This window comes from Euprymna scolopes, chromosome 7 (assembly GCF_053919585.1).
Source record: "Euprymna scolopes isolate OS-2025 chromosome 7, ASM5391958v1, whole genome shotgun sequence".
In the NCBI taxonomy this organism is placed as follows: domain Eukaryota; kingdom Metazoa; phylum Mollusca; class Cephalopoda; order Sepiida; family Sepiolidae; genus Euprymna; species Euprymna scolopes.
This window is the reverse complement of record NC_136488.1, coordinates 60,081,655-60,095,174: the sequence shown is the minus strand read 5'-3', so window position 1 is coordinate 60,095,174 and position 13,520 is coordinate 60,081,655. Positions and strand designations below refer to the sequence as shown.

The 13,520-nt window shown below is 36.0% G+C and overlaps 1 protein-coding gene across 3 annotated transcripts in view; it reads right to left on the bottom strand.

Moving 5' to 3' along the window:
• Positions 1–13,216, bottom strand: part of LOC145279752 (glutathione S-transferase omega-1-like) — a 47,139-nt gene extending 33,923 nt beyond the window's left edge. Inside the window, exons 1-2 of one of the 3 annotated variants that reach the window (XM_080131057.1) lie at positions 13,078–13,116; positions 9,602–9,675 (exon numbers count right to left, since the gene is read on the bottom strand). The gene's annotated coding sequence lies outside the window, so the exon portion shown is untranslated. Of the gene's footprint in view, positions 1–9,601; positions 9,676–13,077 lie in introns of all 3 variants that reach the window. The other 2 variants (XM_080131056.1, XM_080131058.1) reach the window with 2 other exon arrangements.
• Positions 13,217–13,520: the final 304 nt, after the last annotated feature.

The window sequence follows — 13,520 nt, the reverse complement described above, 5'->3', positions numbered from 1 at the left end:
AAACTCATACAGTGATAGCAGAAACAAACTTAGCTACTCAACTTATAAGCAAAACAATTCTTTCTTCACCCAGAACGTTCTTGGATTGGAGACATTGAACTCACGTTATCTATTAACACTTTCCTTTTTATTGTCCTCAAAATTGTCAATAAAATTAATATATTTATGCATGCTTAGACGTTCCTTGCTTTGATATTGCTTTTTCTCCAAATTTGTGACTTTGACTAAAAAACTCTGCCCTGCAAAAGTTTTGTAGAACTGTGCAAAACAATAATGTCTGTATAAATAAACATACTAGAGTAGAATCCCATGATAACGTGGCTCTAGGATACGTTTTTTTTTTTCAGATTACAATGTGGAATACGATGTTTTTCTGGCCTGTGGTTACGGTATTTGCCCCACCTTATGCTGTTATTTATAATGTTATTTGATGGGTATTATATACTGTACTGTATTTTGTTAGTAATTTTTAATGCCATATCCTGGGGTTCTACTGTATATATATAATAATAATAATAATAATATAATATAATGCATAATGGAGATTTCGGCTTTAGGCACAGATGTCTTAAATAGAATGCAAAAAAAAAAAAAAAAAAAATACACACACACACTTATATATATATATATATATATATATATATATATATATATATATATAGCAAAACTGGCATATTGTGGAATATTGTCTTTCCAAATCATAATAACCACTTCTGTTCAAGTCTGACGAAGTTGCATCGTGAATATGATCTGATAACAGAAACATGTGTAACTAAAACAGATAAAACGGGAATAATATATATATATATATATATATATATATATATATATATATATCTTGGACAAAGAAAACACAAAATCGGTAAGGAAGAAATTTTTAATAACATGAGTAGGTTAGCAAAATATTAATTTGTAGAAAAATCTAGATCCAATATCTGGAACGGTTTTGTACTTGTTTTTAAGTGAGGTGGTATTTGATCAACACTGCTGGGGAGCTATGAAATAGAATACTATATTTGTCATGGTAAACAATTGATGATCCCTACAATAATATTAAGACTTGCATAAATTCTTGGAAATAAACTAATGTAGTGACTGCAAGAGATAAATTGATTTACAAGAAAATGGACTTGAGTTTAATTTTTTTTTATAGTTTGAAACATTGAAAAAACATTTATATATACTGCAAGAATATTACAGCTTTAGTCAGATGGATTCAGGAGACTAAGAAGCGAAGCTACTCCACATTCTCCAACGCTCCAAATTCAGGGAAGGTCTCTTGAAGTTAATTGGACAATGTCTAAATTATTTTTTCAACCTTTACTACAGATACCAAATAACTCCAGCCTACCAAACACATTTGTGTAGATAGACAATATAAGTTTAAGTGCTCATTATTGAATCTCCCTTCGTGGGAGGTGGATCAAATCAAATATTATGCAATTACGTATTTACTTTTCTTCTTGGCGAACTAGTCTTAACTTGTTTTCTCCAAAACGTTGTATTAACATGGCTTGTTTTGAAAACAAAAATATCATTTCTCTATGCTTGCTTGGAAGTGTACTTGTGTGTGTGTGTGTGTGCATGCACGTGCATGTGTGCGCAAGCATGTCTGTGTGTTTATGGATGCTTGTGCTAGTGTGTGGAAGACTTCGTTGATGCGAGTGACCACAGTTGACTTTGACAAATCAGCCGTAACTTTTTTCTTTTATACAAAACGTAATGTTGACATTATCTTGTTTTGAAAAAATATTATGATTTCTTTGTTCCGTTTGTGGAGCATATATGTGTTTGTGTGTGGGTTTCTATGCGTATGTTTCAGTGTTTTTGTAAGCTTGTGTATGTGTTTGTGTGTATGTTTGTGTATGAATGTGTGTATATGTTTTTATGTTTGTGTGTGGTGACTATTCACGGTGATTTAAGTACTACAAGTAAATTCCAACCAAATATTCAAAATAAGATAGTGTTGGGAGCCAAATAAGATCCTATGGGTATGGTAATACTATATACAAGAAATAGTGCAACTTTTTTTTCAAGGTGCATTATTGCCTCTATTAATATCATTAAGCTAAATATCACACCAGACTTGATAGATTCTTATCCTGGGATCCGGTAAGATCAAGAGACAACAAGAAAAATCTACTATAATAAAGTTAACTGCTAGTTGGAGAAAGGAAAATAATGCTCTTTATGTTGTATAGGAGGGCTCCATATTGGGGTTCTTATATAACGGGACTAATGACGGTGATAAGAGAGACATTTATAACAGAGTGAGAGAGAATGAATTCATTATTGAATGAATGTGTAATATTGTTCTTTTACACAGAGGGGGATAATCATTACTTACGATGGAGGAGGGGACACATTACTTGGAATGTGGTTATACAAAGTTCATGTTAAGATGATTAACACATTACCTTCAATTGTTGAATGACGACACGAAGACAACAGTTACAAAAATCGATGATGTTCTTTATTTCATTTGACCGGTCGAAATAATGATGACGTCAGGAATTCAAATTCGTTTCTACATGGTTAAATATTCTACTTTCGCTTCTAAAGGGACCCTCATCTGATCATGCCAACTCTTTTTGACTGCCTTTGCTGACTGCTCGAGCCTGTCTGCCCGACTGCTCAACTCTTCTAAAACTAGCTCCTATATTGAGAAATTCCCTTTCTGCTATGACGTCAGATGTATGGTTCTAAAACGTGACCACTCACGTGGCTCAGCACATGTTCTCCAAACACACTTTCGACAACAAAGAATTTTTTTTTTACATAGACGTCACCACTTATCAAGGCCAATAGGCCACTCAAGGATAAGGGTTAAAGAGTGTACAGTAGTCAAAAGGACAATATAGTAATCGATAGTAATGGAAGTTCGGTAAATTTGTTAACTTAAGTGGAATGGCTCATCAGAAACTTGTTCATGTTAGACTTGAAGACAACCATATTATAGACAGCTGGAAAGCAGAAAAACGGAAGACAATTCCACAGGCGTGCAGTTCTAAGAAAGAAGCTTTGATCATGGAATCTATGTTTAGGTTTAGGCACAGATAAAGAGTGGGGAAAATTATTGATAATGTTTTTAGCTAGTCGAGTGTTTCTTGTGAAAGTTTGGCGAGGGGGGACCATAGATTGAAGCTCAGTCGAGCACTTTCCATGAAAATAAAGATAAAGCAGAGACAAACTCGCAACATCTCTTCTGTGAGATAGAGGTTGCAGCAAAGAGAAAAGGACATCTCCCACCAGGCCACGAAGTTTATTTTGAACCCTATCAAGGCAGGACAAGTCTTTTCTAGCAGCTCCTGCCCATATGTGACAACAGTATTCCATCCTTGGACGTATCTGGCTCTTATATAGATAGAGAATAGCATCAGCAGTGAGATATCTACTGGATCGATAGAAGGATCCGATCATTTTTCCAGCGGCCTTGGCAACAGATTTGATGTACGTATTCCATTTAAGATCAGGAGTAAAGGTCAAGCCCAGAAGCCTGTCAAAACTTAAGGCCTCCCCAAGACGAGAGCCATTCATTTCAATTGATGCCAGATGGGGATCAGAACGTTGATGATGTAAAGATAGAAGCTTGGTTTTAGATGCATTAAAAGTAACTAGCCACTCCTTTCCCCATTGTACTACGTGATCAAGATCAGAGGAGGGAGAATCGGAGAGAACTTGGTCGTTTACTGTCTTAGATGTGCTACCATAAATGGTAGTGTCGTCAGCAAAAATGTCTACGAATGATATAAGGATGTGATTTGGAAGATCATTAATGTAGATCAGGAAAAGAGTTGGGCCCAGGATGGACCCCTGAGGGACTCCATCATTTATACTGTGAGCTTCTGATTTTTGCTCATCAACTACTACTCTTATGAACCTATCAGAGAGAAATGATTTAATAATTGAGAAGACATTTCCAGCTATACCATAGCTGGAGATCTTGGGAAGTAAACCTTTATGTCATACCCTATCAAAGGCCTTTGATATGTCAAGAGCAATTGCCCTAGAAAGGTTGCCTCTGTCGAGAGATCCGCTAATCCTATGAGATATAACTGTAAGCACATCTGCTGTAGATCTAGCAGAACGGAAACCATATTGTGTGTCACTAAGAAGGTTATTTTTGCTAAGATGGTTGATTACTTCTCTATTTAACACAGATTCCAGCAACTTACTCATGACGCACAGGAGACTTATTGGCCTGTACTGAGAGGGGGATAAACGATCACCTGAATTCTTAAATACAGGGCATACTGATGAGATTTTCCAGGGTGATGGGAAGCAATTCTCCTTAAGACAACGTTCAAACAGTTTAGTAAGTATGGGTGCTAGTTCTGGCTGAAGTTTTTTGAGTACTATAATTGGAATACCGTCAGGGCCGGTTGCTTTACTGGAATCAAGGTTTTTGATTAGTTTGGCAACATCACGTACAGATATTTGTATATCACATAGTGTGTTTTCTGATACAGGAGGAAATATTGGGGGTTGGCGGCCTTGGTCACAAAGGGTAGAATTGGCTGCAAAGTTCTTGGCAAAGAGTTTGGCTTTGTCTGATGCTGATGAGATTAACTCAGGTCCATTGATGATAGTTGGGATAGAGCACACACTTCTCTTCAGGATTCTGTTTGCTATTTGCCAAAACTGGTGGGAACCAAGCCGCTGCTCAGTTACTTTGGACTTGACGGACTGAGCATATAACTCTCTTGCGTTCTTTATTACTTTCTTACAATGGTTGCTGGCAGTCCTGAAAGCGTCTTTAGTTTCCATACATCTATTATGTTGGAAGCAGTGGAAAAAGTGATTTCTGTGCGCAATAGCAGCAGCACATTCTGGAGAAAACCATGGCTGGCCATTAGGTTTTTGCTGGAACTTTTTCGAGGGTATGAAATTGTCTATAACTACAATTAACCATTCCATCAGGTCTGATACTATAGACGACACATCCTTTTTAAACATGGAATGCAGAGGAAGATCCGATATAAATGTACAGAAACTGTCCCAGTCAGCCATAATGTATCGATATACTGTACGATGGAGAGGTACATCTGAGGACTTATTACATTTCATTTTTATCTTAATTGATACAACTGAGGGGTCGGAAGATCCAAGAGGCGACAGAACGGAAACTGAACATAGTTCAGGGCAAGTTGTGAGAAAAAGGTCTAGGAGATTTGCATACTGGCCGTCATTGTCGGGCACACGGATGGGTTCGTGAACAATCTGAGTGAGGTCATAAGCAATGGAGAAATCATAACAGAATCTCCCCTCATCATCGGTCTTGTTTGAGTGGGTCAACCATTCCACATTGTGAACATTGAAGTCTCCACATACGTGAATGTTAGCTGAAGGATATGGTGATAGAACTTGGTCAATTTTCTCAGATATGCTTTTAAAGGTAGTAACTCCGCTGTTATGGGGGCGATAGAGAGTAAATATAAATGCCGTAGTGTGAGCTAGTGCTACTCGGAAGCACATATAGGGTAAGTTAGGATCTTCTCTGGAGATGTCATTACCACATGGAAAGCCATCTTTTATATAGGCACATATTCCATGCCCATGGCGATCTTGGGGGTCAGATTTGGAAGTTAGGTTAGAGTATCCTTTAATGACGAACTCATTTAGGGAAATAGTCTATCCAATTCCAGTTTCGCTTAAAAATAAAAGGTCTGGTTTAGTCTCCTGTAATTGGGCTTCAACCTCTGGAAGGTTAGAACGTAGACCCCTGATGTTGGAGAAGGAGACATGGTAGTGGAGGTCTACGTTGGAAGTTTCAGATACGGGTTTAATCGTGTAGAATTCTCAACTAACCTATTTTTTTTAATTCAGTTTTCATAACAGAACAAACAATTAAATTCTTTTTACAATACAAACAATATCTAACATTCAAATTTCTGAATCTATTTCTGAACCTTGCTTACAAGGTTCGGGTCTCGGCTTATCCTAATCTCATTTTCACTTATCTAATGTTTTTTTTATTTACAGGAAAAGGAGACAGCCTTTTCTTGTAACATTTATTTCTTTACTAACTTAACGTTTGAGAAATGAAAGAGAATTTCATGGAACACCCGAATATCTATGTATGTCATATGGAAATCGTGTGAGCTCCGGGAAGGGGGTCTCTTGATTTTTGAAAATTTAGACTGGAAAAAAAAAACAACAACAAAAAAAAAAAAAACAAACAATTGCACTAAATAGCAAATGAATGACTGGCATCCAGTAAAATGCCCTGTCCTCAACAAAATCAAAATAAGAGAATTGAATGAATAAATAAATAAATAATAAAAAACATTGGAAGATATGATCTCACTCAGATTGTTCGCGAACCCACCCGTGTGCCGATACACCCGGTCAATATGCAAGCCTCTTAGACCTTTTTCTCTCAACTTCCCCTGAGCTATGTTCATATTCCGTTCATTCTCCTCTAGGATCCTCCGACCACTCCGTCGTATCAGTTAAGATAAAAACGAAATGTAAGAAGCCCCCAGACGTAACCCTCCACCGTACTGTATACCGATACTCTATGGCTGACTGGGATAGCTTCCGTACATTCATATCTGATTTACCTCTGCACTCCATGTTTAAAAAGGATGTGTCCTCTATAGTATCAGATCTGACCGAATGGTTAATTGCAGGCATAGACCAATTCATACCATCTAAAAAATTCCAACAAAAACCTAACAGCCAGCCATGGTTCTCCCCAGAATGTGCTGCTGCTATCGCGCACAGAAATCACTTTTTCCATAGCTACCAACGTAATAGATGCACTGAGACTAAAGCTGGTTTTAGGTCTGCCAGCAACCACTGTAAAAGAGTAATAAAAAATGCAAGAGAGCTATATGCCCAGCCTGTTAAATCCAAGGTAGCTGATCAGCGGCTTGGATCCCACCAGTTTTGGCAAATAACAAATAGGATCCTGAACAGAAGTGTGCGTTCTATCCCAACCATTATCAATGGACCAGAGGTCATCTCGTCAGCGTCAGACAAGGCCAAACTATTTGCAAGGAACTTTGCAGCTAATTCTATCCTGTACGACGAAGGCTATCAACTCCCCATATTTCCTCCTATAACACAGAACAAGCTAGGTAACATCCGAGGTCATGAGGTCGCCAAGCTAATCAAGAACCTAGATTCCAGTAAAGCAACTGGCCCTGATGGCATCCCAATTATAGTGTTAAAAAAGCTTCAACCAGAACTTGCTCCCATACTTACGAAACTATTTAAGCGCTGCCTTAAGGAGAAGTGCTTTCCGACTCCCTGGAAGACCTCATCAGTTTGCCCTGTATTTAAGAATTCAGGTGATAAGTCATCTCCTTCTCAATACAAACCTATAAGTCTCCTGTGTGTTATGAGTAAGTTGCTGGAATCCATATTAAATAGAGAAATAGTCAACCACCTCAGCAGGAATAACCTTCTTAGTGACACACAATATGGTTTCCGCTCTGCAAGATCTACCGCAGATGTGCTGACGGTTATATCCCACAGGATAAGTGAATCTCTTGACAAAGGCTTCCTTTCTAGGGCAATTGCTCTCGACATATCAAAGGCCTTCGACAAGGTATGGCATAAGGGTCTACTTCACAAGATTTCCAGCTGCGGTATAACTGGAAATGTTTTCTCAATCATTAAATCATTTCTCTCCGATAGGCTCATAAGAGTAGTGGTAGATGGACAAAAATCGGAGGCCTGCAATATAAATGCTGGAGTCCCTCAGGGGTCAATCCTGGGCCCAACTCTCTTCCTGATCTACATCAATGACCTCCCTAAACACATACTTAAATCATTCGTTGACATCTATGCTGATGACACAACCATCTACGGCAACACATCAAAGGCTGTAAATGACAAAGTTCTCTCTGATTCTCTCTCCTCTGATCTCGAGCGCGTGGTTCAGTGGGGGAAGATGTGGCTGGTTACCTTTAATGCATCCAAAACCAAACTCCTATCCTTACATCATCAACGCTCTGATCCCCATCTGGCATCAATTGTGATGGATGGCTCTCGTCTTGGAGAGGCTCCATGTTTTGACAAGCTTCTGGGTTTGACCTTTACTCCTGATCTGAAATGGAACACGTACATCAAGTCTGTTGCCAAGGTCGCTGGAAAGATGGTGGAATCCTTCTACCGCTCCAGAAGATATCTCACTACGGATGCAATTCTCTATCTATATAAAAGCCAAGTACGTCCAAGGATGGAATACTGTTGCCATATCTGGGCAGGAGCTGCTAAAAACAGCCTATCCTGCCTTGACAGAGTACAAAATAGACTTAGTGGCTTAGTGGGGGATGCCCTTTTCTCTACCCTGCAACCTCTCTCCCACAGAAGAGACGTTGCGAGCCTGTCCTTGTTTTATCGTTATTTCCATGGCAGATGCTCGTCTGAACTCCAATCTCTGGTCCCCCCCCCTCGCCAATCTTTCACAAAAAACACCCGTCTAGCTGAATCCACTGTGAAAAATTTCCCCCACTCTATATCTGTGCCTAAATCAAAATGCAGATTCCATGAACAAAGCTTCTTTCTTAGAACTGCACGCCTGTGGAACTCTGTTCCGTCTGCCTGCTTCCCTCCGGACTACAACTTGGTTGTCTTCAAGTCCAATGTTAACAAATTCCTTATGAACCGCCCCCTTAAGTAAACATATCAGCAAATCTCCTCACTAACGTAATGTACTTGCAATAACCCTTATCCCTGAGTGGCTTCCGGGCCTTGATAAGTGGTGATCACTGTGTAAAAAAAAAAAAAAAAAAAAAAAGATATTGGAAAGAAATTTGACCTGGACAATAAGAAAGTTTGTAAATGGTGTTTGTTATGAAATTGAGTTCACAGGACTGTGTTTTAACAAAGTCTGAGTAAAAAGATGTGTTCATATACATGTGTGTGTGTGTGTGTGTGTGTGTGTGTGTGTGTGTGTGTGTGTGTGTGTGTGTGTGTGTGTGTGTAAATAGAGAAAAAAATCTAAAGTACTAGAGTAGTGTTAATGTATGAGCGCACAGGAGCTGCAGTTGATATATCAAGACTGGAAGAAAAGAGTGAATTGAATTTTGCAACTCTTGTAATAGTAACAACAGTAGCGCCACCTAGCGTTTCCAAAGGCAGAAAACTCAGTCCTGAAAACGCCCCGTAGTGTGTAACTGTGTTGGAAAAAAAAGTAATGCTATAGAAGGAAAAGTGTAAGTACTTGAACATTTTTATTTTTCTCTCTCTCTCTCTCTCACACACACACACACACACACGCACACACAGTTGAAACAACATGAGACAGGACAGCTAAGACTCAAACAAAAGAGTTAACCACCTGCTTTTCATAGATGATCTCCAGCTGTATGCCAGCTTAGACGCTCATAAGATATTGGAATGAAACTTGAATTGGACAAATATGCCAACCGCTTCCTCAGAGCTGGAAAGAAGATCCTAATGGGAAACATATAGCTTGATGAAGAGACTGATATTAAAATTCTTACGAGAGCAAGAAGAATACAAATACCTTGGCATAAAAGTAAAACGATTCAATTCAATATGTCAAGATGAGAGAAAAAATGGCAGAGAATATGTATGCCGTGTAAGAAAAAATTTGCAAAACAAAAATAAAGTAACTGCCACTCACCAACTTGCCATGCGAATAAGGACATACAGCTTTGGCATTATACTGGTCACAAAAGGACATTAACAGGCTAGACACTGAAACAGGAAAAATGTTGACACTGTACAGAAACTAATGTTTACTAACACTGTATCTGCCCAGAGAAGCAGGAGGTATTGGTTTCTCAGTCAGAAACTGACCATCAACATCGAGCCACTATTGTGAGCACCTGCTTATATCTGATAAGGTCGTAAATAAGTAGATTTGTTTATGACGCGCGCACGCGCGTAAAAAAATGACCGCCAAAGAATACAATGCATAATACAGTTTTTTATACCTCGATAACTACTTATTTCTGCAAAATTCCCATGCGATTTTCGTATTCAGCATAGTCGAAAACTTAGTTGTCATTTTAAAGAAAATTGTGGAGGTGGACCTAAAAGCATTATTTGAATATGTATGAAAAATAATTTAACAAAAATAAAAATATTTAGTGGAGAAAATAATTTAAAAAAATCAAAATAAAATTAAATAGAGATAAAATAATAACAAGCACGAAATAAAAGTATGAGTCAAATTTACCCCAAGAAATAAAAAAAAAAAAAATAAATACATGCGCGATTAAAAAAAAGTCTGAGATATATACGAAGAAAGTGAAAGAAAACGCTTTCAGGGAGCAATCATTATTAAATAAAACCACTGTTAACGCAGCGATAAGTGTATCAGAAGCCGCCATTAAAAATGCGTGATAAGAACTTGAAGTAATCAACTTACTATCTTTCGAAGCTTATAACTACTTGAAAAATGTAATTCAAACCCTAATTTTTTTTTCAATTAAAGGAGCAAAGATCAAATTAAAAAGAAATAACAGATTTAATAGCAAATTATGCAATATTTTTTTTTTAAATCGGTTTTCTTTAAAAAAAATTTCAAGAAAATCAACGAAATTTTACTTACTTCGATTATAAAAAATATATATAAATTCCAAAAAATCACTTACCTATAAAATTCAATGGGTATTTATATTGTTCATTGTTAAGAATTTATCCATATTTATACTTATATTCCATGTCCTTTTTAAATAAAATATTTTTTTTAAATAAGCATTCCAAAAAAAAAAAAAAAAAAGCCGAACTCAGATGTTTTTCACTGTTCAAATAAAGGGAGACAAATGTCTGTTTTCTTCGAATTTATCTTCTGGTGGCTTTGAAGCGCCACAATTAATGTCTCTTTCTATTGCGTGCTTTAAACCAAAATTAGTATTTTGGGGCCACCTTAGGTGAAAAATGAACACATTCATTTATCAGTTTTTGCCGTTAAAAAAAACCCACGCTACCGATTTTTAAAAAATTTATTCTCTTAATGAAATACATGAGTTTTTGATTAATATATTTTATTTCTTCTTTATTGAGTGATTTTTTTAATATCTAAAAAAAGAAAACATTGAATGAAATAGAAAAAATTGTCGTCAGCGTCCGATATTTACTTGACAATCTAAGCATAACATGAGCTTTCACTTAAAAAAAAATCAACGTGGTTAAAAAAAAAAAAAGGTTTTACATTTAGGACTTTATAGGTAAATTTCCAAAAACACTTCTCTTTTTGTTTTAAATTAGAATATTTTATTTATTGATCTTTTATGTTCAATTTGTGATACATAAAACTTTGGTGAGTAAATTATTTAAATTTTAATAGATATTTCAAAATGGGGGGGGGGTGAATTTAAAAATAAAAAAAATGTTTGTCTAAAATATTATATTCGGTTTATTGGAAAGAGCATAAAATTTCACACTGACACTGAAAATAGCGTAAAAATTGAACCAATAGGAAAATTTTGATAGATTTTTAAAGTTTAAAAATTGAAAAAACAATTTAACTCGTAAAATTCAATTGATTTCACACGTAAAAAAAATGGCTGCATGAACGCGCACCGACACTTTGTAAACACTGTTTTTTTTTTTTAAAATAAAAAATAAACAACTTTAATAGTTAATTTTCGAAGTATATTCCATAAAGAAAACAAACAACCCACTTTTAAAAAAAGAAATTACGAGTTTTGTTTTTTTTTTATATCTTATTCGCTGTTTTTTGTTAGGGGTGTCAAAAATCCCCCCCCCCCAAAAAAAAAATTCTGATACACCTAACGCAGCAACGCAGGCAGAGCGTCCACATTCCCCGTGAAGTACTAAAAAACTTTGTAAAAAATTCACACGCATTCTATTAATTTGACCGCACTTATTTTGCGTAAGAAAATTATATTTTATCAAGTTAATAAATGTTCGGGAAATTATGCCGTGGCATTTATTGAGATTTGGAAAAATTTAAGAGATTATTGGACTGTATCCCCTACTGATGATGTGCGCTTCCTTCTCAAATTGAAACCAAAAAAGTCCTGCTAGAGTTGTCGGTAATGCACAAGTGCCGATTTTGTTATGACGGGGTTATTATAAAGTTTTAGTGATATTGCCGATGAGGTAACGCCGGATTATAAAACTAATAAAAGATGAAAGTACTTTTATAAAATCACTACTGTCTTCAATCGGGTGTCTCTGTCGCCGATTGGAAAAATAGGCATGAAAAATGTAGCAATTTAATGGTTTAGATAACAAAATACACAAGAAAAAATGGAAACGAAGGTGACAAGGTCATTGTATAAAAATACCGGAACTTTTAACGCGCTTACGTAACACCGCTTTATATCAACAGGGAATTAAAAAACAAAAAAACAAAGAACAAATGAAAAAATAAATAAATACTATAAAGTCTTAAAAAAAAAAACATCGTGTAACGTGTACTTGCGGCGTTTAGCTCAACTTTGTGTAACACCCAGCCTTCGTGGCTAGACATGTAAAAAAAACAAACAAAACAATGGCATTATTCGGGTAAAAATTAGGCTGGAGACCGTTGAAAAAATGTAATACTATATAAATACGAAGCCTATTGAAATGATAACGTTATTATTTAAGAATAAATTTCACGGTAACATTTATTGGGTGTTTGTTAATGTTTTTTGTTTGTTTATTTAATTTTCTATTTTTTGAGCGATTATCGAAACTTAAATGATGTGATCTTCCCATGTCTTTGTTCTAACGCAACTCGCAACGCTAGAATACTACTTATTTTCGGACTGAATAAACACTTTAAAATAAGTTAAAGCACTAACAAACCTTGTCCGGCTTTGGTAACATTTATTTGTTATATATTTGTTTTTTGGGTTTTTTTTACCACTTTTGCGTTTTGTTGTTTATTGTAAAAAAAAAAAAATACTCTACAATTGTAGTTAGTTTAATTTTTAAAGTTTTCATGATGTGAATGCCCCCCCCTTTCATCGCTATTTTATTATAAACTAAATCACTCTCTCCGTCGGGAGAAAGAGTTAAATGAATAAATAAATAAATAAATAAATAATAATAATAGTAAAAAAAAAAAAAAGAAAAAAAAAGGAAAAACCCAGAAAATAAAGATGACAATGAAAAAAGAAAAGTCAAAACTAAACGTACCCTGGAAGAGCAACTGCAGTTCTGGAAATTAATGCATCTGCCGCAGCGTGCAAGAGAGATCATGTGACTACGTTCATTTATTTGATTGGAGTTCAGCTGTTGTGCTTTGTATAGGTCATTTATTTATTTAACTTTTAAAGTATTTTTCCTCTTTTTTCTTTTTCTTTTCACATTTTCACTATAACATGTTTTTGCATGTTAATTATGAGGTCGATGCAAAAGTTGTTGCCGATTTAAAATTTCGTCCTTTTTTTTTTTTTTTTCAATTTTCTTATCATTTTGTTCTCACTGAGGATGGGGCATCATACCGGATGCCAGACATTTATCCGCCAGGCATTCCAATTGAGAGATTTTTTAAGGATTTCAACCGCGCATCTAACCGTCCCTTTAAGTGCAATTGTCTGTATCTATCTTGCACTTGGTTCACCGGGTATATTTGCTAG